Here is a 9,238-nt window from a genome sequence, read left to right on the forward strand (position 1 = left end):
TGACTTTGTATATTTGATTCTGTGATAAATGGTATTTTATTACTTCACTATACACCAAAATCCATGAACAGCCTGACAATTAATTAGATTTTAAAAGATATGTTTTATAAGTGTCTTTTTCTTTGTTTTTTGTTTTTTTTTCTCTTTTCTTCAGCTTTATTAAGGTATAATTGACAAAAATTATATATATTTAAGGTGTACAACCTGATGTTTTGATATACATATATATTATGAAATGATTACCACAATCAAGTTAATTAACACATCTATCACCCACCACCTCACCTTTTTAGTTTGTTTGGGTGAGAAAAGCATATACAAATGTTAGATAAATATATGAAAAGATGTTCAACATTAATAAGCCATTGGGGAAATGCAAATTACAACCAAAAAGAGACATATCTGTCTAAAATTTAAAAAAAGAAAATCGTGACAACACCAAATACTGGCAACGATGTAGAAAACTGTATCATTTATGTATTGCTGGTAGGAATGTAAAAGGGTACAGCCACCCAGGAAAACAGATGATAGTTTCTTCAAAACATAAGTAGGAAATTACTCAGCAATAGCACTCCTAGGCATTTATACCAGATAACTGAAAACATGTTCACTCAAAAATCTGAACATGAATGTTCATAGCAGCTTTGTTTGTAATAGCCAAAAACTGGAAAAATCCAGATGTGCTTTGACAGGTCATTGGTTAAACAAACTGTGGTACATCAATACCCTAGAATAATACTCAGCAATAAAAAGGAATGAACTATTGATACGTCTAACAATCTGGATGACGCTCCAGAGACTTATACTGAGTGAAAAATGTGAATCCCAGTGGTTACATACTGTATGATTTCATTTATAGAACATTCTTGAAATGGAGAACAGATTAGTGGTTGCTATGGGTTAACAGGAGTGAATGAAAGGGAAGTGGAAGTAGGTATCAAAAGGGAACATGAGAGATCCTTATGGTAAGGGAAGTGTTTTCTATCTTGACTGTATAAATGTCAACATCCTGACTGAAATTAAAAACAACTTAATACTGAAATCAGTAAAAACAGGTGGGGTTTTCTATGTTCAGGTATGACAAACTGCTCGCAATCTCATTTGATCTCCACTAACCACACCATGTATTCACCTGCCATGCAGCTGAAGACTATCAAATATTATTGCTTTAATAGAAAGTATAATTTTTATTTATTACTTAAAAATATAAATGGAAAGAAATACCATTACAACTTACATTGACCTGAACGCCCTGAGACATAGTCTTGAACAACTAAGGGTTCTTGAACCACCTGTCAGGAAATGATGACCTAATCCAAACATTGTGAGCTTTACAGATGGAGATATTGGCGAAGATCCAGAGAATTTGAAGGATCTGCCCAAGCTATACAGCTGGTAAGTGTGGAGCTGTATCCCTGCTGAGAGTTCATAATGATGTTGAAGAAAAAGCCATATGGGTGGGTATATATGACAGAAAAGGGAAAGTACAAATTTAAATGGCAATGAGAAATGGACGGAGCCAAAGAAGCAAAGATATATAAGTCTACAAATTAAGAATAAGGAAAGAGAAATTGCTTGGTATCTTCCTTGCAGTGTGTCCATGGCAACTAATAGCTAGTCTACCAAAGGACTCTTTAGGGTGGGTTGGCTCGAGCCAACCGGAGAAGGTGAAAAGGTATAACTGCAGGAGGAAGCAAGGACATGAGTGCAAATTGTTATTTGCTACTCATTTCTAATTGTCTAAGTTACCCACAGTAAGACATTTCCATCACACTCTAGTTCTCTTCTGCATCTTCTTTCTTGTAATTTACCAAATAAATCAATTATATTTAATGCACTTGGCTCTCAGTTTCCTCAAGAGAGTCCCCACCATGTCCCCCTACAACCATCACAGCTACACTATGCTTTTAGGATATTATGTGAATTCCCTTTAGCTTTCATTTTCCACCTTGTTTTCTGTGGGTGTGCTGGTTTCACTTCTTGTTCAGCCGGATTTTTAACTGCATGCACCTTTCTTCAGCCTATGCATTTTCCCTGCCTATTCTCCTTCCTCTAGGTGCTGATAGCAACATACTGACTGCCCCTTCCTTCCTTCTTTTACTGCCCCTTAGGTAAGTCTCAGACATCCTTCAACTATTAAAATGCATGCAATAGCACTTTAATGTTATGTAAGGCCACATAATCAAGGCCTCCATATCCTGCTATTCATCGTTGCTAGTAATGACTTTTTAAATGGCAGGTTGGCTCTTCTGGGTCCTGGTCATTCACAGACTATTTTTTCCCTGCTGTCTACATGTATCTGAGATAAACTTCTTTACGCTGTACTGTTTATTATGTTTCTTACCACGTGAATTTGCCATAATATCTAAAAGAAATAAACTTCTCCGTGCCCTTAAGGGTATCAGGTTGCAAAGATTGCCATTAACATCTGTCTCTTTATTACCACCTCCTGGTGGGCTGACTGCATGGCTTATGAAATTGTCTTAACTGGCTTTCTGTGGCAATTTGGGATATTTTATAATATCTCTATATTATAGGATTACATTATAATGGAGAAAGGGCAAGTTGCCTAAATATATAAGATCCCTGAGACTATTTTTTACTATATTATATATTACATGTTTTATACTATGTAATACTAAATATTGCAAATAAAGGAGCTTTTGGGAATTAAAGCTATGACCATGAAATTTAGATTAAAAGTTTTCACAATTATAGTATTTTTCCAGCTTTTTAAAACATATTGTTTCATATGCAGGGCCCTAACAGAATATCTAAAGAAAGGTTTGAAATTTATCAACTAAAAGACTTTTAAAAAGTCCACTGTGATACCTTTATAATAATAACTTCTATAGTTTTAATCAGAATTTTTGGAACTTCCTGCCAATTTTTCTCTCTGTGATAATTTCTATAGTTGTTGATGTTCCCTTCCTTTCTGTCAGTACTGAGTGTGAGCGTCTTTAAGCGTATTCCTTCATTACCCTCTTTTATTTCTCTCTGAGAGTCTTGCCCAGTTCTTCCAGTAAAACATGACTTTTTCTATTTTGCTTTCCCCTGGAGAGATTTTTCATATAAGTGGGCTTTGCAGAATTTGAGAGTGGGAGGGAAAAGCGGCTGGAACAACCTGGCAGTCTTTTGCTTTATAATTATCAATAAAAGCCTCCTCTGGTCAAATGGTTTTAGTCTTGAAATTACCCAAAGACCTTAGATTCCCATGCATCTTCATATAGTGAACCCTATTCTTGGGAAGATAGCAAATGGGATATCTGTTTGGTGCTGGTAGCTGCTTTAGCCCAAAGATCTTTCACTTTGTGTGAGGGTGTTAAATATCAGGTGCCATGACTTCCAGTATTTTTTTTTTTTTAACCTCATTTTTCAGATTTGCTGTCTTCTTTCTCTGGTCTATGATTTGGGTGATATTTATTTGTTTACTTTAAACTTTTGAAACTCATATATTTTTTAATTCTTCTGAATGAAGTTTTACATGCCTTGTCACTAAAGCCAGAAACCTAGGAGCCATTCTTTCATTCTATCCTTTTTGTTACCTCTCACATCCAATCTAGCTGCAGATCATGTTGGTTGTATTTTCAAATTACACAAAGAATCTCACCACTTCCACTGCCAACAATTTAATTCAAGCGATTATCATTCTTGTCCAGCTGACAGCAATGGTCTCAGAATCTTTCTTATTTTCTTTTCCTGCTCTAATCCATTCTCCCAGTATCAATTAGAGTAGCCTTTTAAAAGTGTACATCAGATCATATCATGCCATATTTAAACCATTCCCATTGTACTATCTTTCCAACTTGGTCCTTGTCACCCTACTATTTGTCCTTCTACCTCAGCCACATTCCTGTCACAGCACTTTTCCTGCTCATACTTTTGCCTCTACTGTTCCCTTTGCCTGGAACACCCGTTAGCTAGTTTTGGTATGACTGGATGTTTCTCTTCCTCCATGTCTCAGAATAAATGTCACCTTCTCAGAAATGTTTTCTTGCACTCTTAACTAGGTACCTGCCTATCATGGCACATTACTCATTCTCTTTTGAAAATAATCTCATTTGGTAATTTCATTTATTAATTGGTTTAGTTGTTTACTATGTGTCCATCCTCTAGAAGAAAACTCCTTGATGACTGAGACCTGTCAAATTGGTTTACTGACATATCCCTACTATTGATACAAAGTAAGCAATCAATATACATTTGCTTAATGAACGATTATTTTAGTTTTTCTGCTGTTTTAGTTTTTTAAAAAATGTTTCATCTGACATTTCTGAAGTTCCTTCTCTACTTTAGCTATTGCCTCGCCCACCCCCTAATTTTATCTGTTATTTTATTTCACTTATTTTGTCATTTTATGTTGGATGAGACTAGTTAAAAAAACAATATTGACATTTATGATATCTTTTGCCATTTTTAACTTTTTCTTATACTTATTTTATCTTCCTATTTCTAAATTCTATTATAGCATTCATTTTAAAAGTAATTATTGTTTTATCACCATTTTAATGGAATATTGTTACTACCATTTATATTAATAAATATTTATTTTAATCGCAAAATAGTTTTAATTTTCTTAATCAGATTTCCTGCCTTTCATCACTTCTTTTCTTTCTTGCTTTCAAATGGGGAGCAGTAGCATGTGGTACACAGAAATGGAGTTTGATATACCCCTGCTGGCATCTGTATCATTCCATCCTCCCATAGGTTTTCTCTGTTTTTTGATAGAGAAACCTATGTTTAACCTCGATGTTAAACTTAACCCAAATCTGGGTCGGAGTAGTGGATATCCCCATTTTAAACATTAAATAACTCAAATATATGGAAACCTATAATCAGTAAGATAAAACTGGATAATGGCTTTTATCTGAGGCGTAGTCCAATTAAAAATGAGTTTCTAAAAAGCAACGTGTCAGAAACACATAATAATCTGGTTATGGACACTTTTTTGAAGTATCTGCAGCATAGAGAGAAGACAGGAAAAAATCCAGTTTGTTTTGAACATGCCTGGTATGAATGGAAGCACAAGAGATGGATAACGCACAAACTATTATAACTTTAACATATCAGTTCATTCTAAAAACTAACGAACAAAATGTGTTGCCAAATTTGGGAGAGGAAAGAATAATCCCTGAGTGAAGATTATTCTCCCCTCTGCTCCCTGATCATGAAAACTACAGAGAAACTGGCCAAGGCAGTACTCGTCCCCTCAAGATTTTCAGGAATGAGCCTCTCATGCCCTGAAACTTTCTTCCTTTTCAGTTATTTGGTCTGATGCATCTCAGGTAAAAGCTCCTCAGCATAGCTCCAGAGCAACGCATTGCAGGGAAACATTTTTTTTTTCCCCCACCTACAGCACCTGGTCTTCCTAGGTGGTCTCCTATTCTAGTACTAACCAGGTCCCACTCTGCTTAGCTTCCGAGATCAGATGAGATCAGGCATGTTCAAGGTGGCATGGCCATAGTCTAGGGAAACATTTTAACTGCCTAACTTTGGTAAGATCCAACTCTTCGACAACAACAACAACAACAACAACAACAACAACAAGCCTTCTGTCATGAAGAAGCAATGTAGGAAGTTTTAACTCTTCCAGTTCCTTCATTTAGGAGAAACAAGAACCCCTATTAAGAAGCAATGTAGGAGGTTTTAACATTTCCAGTTCCTTCATTTAGGAGAAACAAGAACCCCTTGACTGGATAGCCTAGAAGACCTGCAGAGCAAATTGTGTGAAATATGAGATCCAGACTTTAGCTCTAAGTCTCCTGGCCTGCTAACTTTATTTACAGAACTTCCCAACATCTATCTCTTTTTGGACAATTTGAACATTAATCCCTTAGAGAACTCTCTTCCAATTGAGAGCACAGTGCATTTGATGGCCCTGCTACTCACATTAAGACATTCCCCAATCTCCTTCTGATATCACAGATGCCAAGGTTGACTTCTCTTTGTGGCTAGTTCTACTGTCATCAACCATAAGACACCACTATCTAGCCCTCTCCATACATAGCCCCACACCTCTGCAAAGGGATTGGTTCAGAAAACCTACACATTTTCCCACGACATAGAACTGGTTAGCTATGCAATACCTTAGCCAGGATCAGCTAAGTCTGTCAGCCATAGTGTCTTTAGCAAATACAGTACAGCAGAAGCCTGAACCCAAAGTTACACAAAATGAAAACACATGCATCTTTTATGATCACATGATTCTATGTTCTAGAACACACCTCACAATGATGAAAATTCTTAGAATCTGGAGGGACAGAGAACAAACTGTGACTCCATAAACTTCCATTCATCTAAGTTCCAGTGACTATTTCAGCATTTTCTGGCTTGAAAAATAAAGATATTTCCTCCCAATCCTAATGTGGTTTTCTGAATCTAATCCAGTGTATCCAAATAAATATGTCACCTTTGTAGGAGCAAATGGATGCATCGGATGGTTCGTTCAAATTTAATAGTTTCTTTATACTTATGTATGTTTATTCATCCATGTACATGTATGTGTGTATCTTTAAAATGCCATTAATACATGCATATTTGTTATAATATATATACTCTGTCTTGAATTGTAACTGTGGATGATTTAAACACTAGAAGTTAAAAATTATGATGAAAGTTATGGTAAAGCCTAATTCTTGAGTAATCGGATCTGGAAAGATTATATCTCATGGCTCATGTTTCAAGGGACAGGTATCCTAATGAAAGAGAGGAGTGTATAATCAAACTAACCTATGACTCAGCATTAGATTTTAGGATTGCTGTAACAAAACACTCCAAACTGAGTGGCTTAAAGAGCATAAAAGTATTAGGTCACCCGTCTGGAGGCTAGAAGGCTAGAAGTCTGAGATTAAGGTGTTAGCAGGGTTGATTCTTTTCCTAAGGGCTAAGAGAGAGAATCTGCTCCATGCCTCTCCCCTAACCGCTAGTGTTTTTCTGGCAATTTTTGGTGTTCCTTGTCTTATAGAAGCATCATCCTGATCTCTGCCTTCATCTTTGCATGGCATTCTCCCTGTGTGCATCTCTCTGTATCTAAATTTCTTCTTTTATAAGGACATTGGTCATATTGGACAAGGGTTACTCTAATGACCTCGCCTTAACTAATTACATCTGTAACGACCCTATTTCTATTTAAGGTCACATTCTGAGGTAATGGGGGTTAGGACTTCAACATATGACTTGGGGGTTACATAATTCAACACATAATGGTTACAGGTATTTTCAACTAACTACTGTAAAACTATTTTCCAAAATGATTATACCAATTCATTCCTGCCAGCAGTGTCGGAATGTTTCTGTTGCTCCACACCCTTGCTAACACTTGGTATTGTCAGTCTTTTATTTTTGTCCATAAGATGGCATTAAAATTTTAATTAAGTTGCATTTCCTTGATTTATTATGGAGGTTGAGTCCTTTTGATATTTATTGACTATTTCTGGTTCCATTTTTGTCAATTGCCTATTAACTTATTTTGCTTATTTTTGTATTGTATTCACTAAAAATAGATTTATTGACACCTATTATGTACAAAGTACTATTTTAGGCACTTCGGATATAGTAGGAAAAAAAATTCCCATCTACATATGGCTTATATTCTAGATAACTCTCATATTCTAGTAAGATAATTAGATAACATGTTAGAAGGTGATAAGGATTGTGAAGAAAACTGAAGCAAAGACGAGGGTTAGGAGTGTCCTTATAGTGACTCGCAATTTTAAATTTCACGGCCAGGGCAGGCCACGTTGAGGAGGTAATATTTGCACAAACACTTGAAAGAGGTGAGAGAGCCAGCTATGTGCTTATATGGTGGAAGGGTTTTCCAAGAAAAGGATTAGAAGAGCAGCCATTTGAGCAGAAAGAGGGGAATAGGAGGTTAGGTCTGAGAGGTGAGGGCTGAGGGGTTGGGACCTTATAGGCAGATGTAAGGACTTTGACTTTTACACCTCAAGTGAAAAATAAGGAAAAAATTTGAGCAAAGTACTTTCTAAAGTATCATTCTAGCTACTAGGGTGAAAATAACAATAGCAAAATTAAAAATTAATAACCATCAAGTGTGTGATGGTGCTATGTTCCATGCACTGACCCAGGCACTTTACATATATTAACTCATTTCATATATTCCAGAGAGGGAGGCAAGAATGGAAGCAGGACACTTGTTCTGGTTATTAGTTCTTTTCTAAAAAGTTTATAGAAGTTCTTTGTGTATCAGGCACCACTTACCTTTGGGTGACAATATGTGGTTGCAAAGATCTTTTTCTGTCCTGTGGGTTTTACTATTTAAGTGATGTTCAATCTGAAGTGGGTCGCAATGAGGCAGTATACACACACACACACACACACACACACACACACACAATATATTATATATATATATACACACACACACACACACACACACATATATACATACGTATATATATGTACATATATGTGTATATATACACACATACACACACACAGAATTTCTTTGAGTTCTTTTAATTTTCTCCTGTGGACTTTTTAGCAAATGACTTTAATTCCAGTCACCCATGAGTTTTGGTTAGTTATTTCCTCTTTTCTGCTACCACTGCACTTGGCACAAACCTCTTTTACAGCACTTTCCAAATTACTTATTAACGCACGTGTTCTGAGAATTCCGGGATGTAGATCTTGTCTTATAAATTATGTTCCAGTAACTAATACATAATGGGTGCTCAATAAATGTTGGTAAGGTAAGAGAACAAGAGTGGTATGGTTTGACATCACTTCGCCTGGGAAAATGAGAAAAAGGATGATGTACCTCAGTGAGTCAAATGGAAAAGAAAGGAAATGCATGGGAAATGCACCTGTATACTGCTGTGGCTCATAAGACTGAGAATACCTTGTAGTACAAATTAACCTTCGCAGCTAAGAGATCACTTAGATCGGGGTCTCCAACCCTTGGGCCACTGGAGGTTACTAGCCTGTTAAGAACCAGAGCTGCATAGCAAGAGGTGAGCAGCTGCCTAGACAGAGCTTCCCAGCGCTCCCCAGCACTAGCATCACTGCCTCAGCTCCACCTCACATCATCAGGCATTAGATTCTCATAGGAGCACCAGGGCCCTGGTGCCAAAAACACTGGGGACCCCTGACTTAGATGATGGCACCATGACCACCGTTTTTATTACAGAGTACACTGTGGAAGGCAGGTGAAGCAGAGTGCAGGTTCCTGGAACCAATACGTTGGAGTTTTTGGTGGCTTGGAGTACTTCCCCCAACTTTT

At 36.7% G+C, this 9,238-nt stretch overlaps 1 long non-coding RNA gene and 1 pseudogene across 1 annotated transcript in view; both read right to left on the reverse strand.

Annotated features, from left to right (window-relative positions):
- LOC112478694 overlaps positions 1 to 8,271 on the reverse strand; it is an 11,370-nt gene extending 3,099 nt beyond the window's left edge. The window contains exon 1 of the long non-coding RNA XR_003045931.1: positions 8,218 to 8,271. This is a non-coding gene — a long non-coding RNA (uncharacterized LOC112478694). The remainder of the gene's footprint in view (positions 1 to 8,217) is intronic.
- On the reverse strand, positions 5,348 to 5,466 carry LOC112478733 (annotated as a pseudogene).
- Positions 8,272 to 9,238: the final 967 nt, after the last annotated feature.

This window comes from Pteropus alecto, unplaced genomic scaffold, assembly GCF_000325575.1.
Source record: "Pteropus alecto unplaced genomic scaffold, ASM32557v1 scaffold22, whole genome shotgun sequence".
Classification (NCBI taxonomy): domain Eukaryota; kingdom Metazoa; phylum Chordata; class Mammalia; order Chiroptera; family Pteropodidae; genus Pteropus; species Pteropus alecto.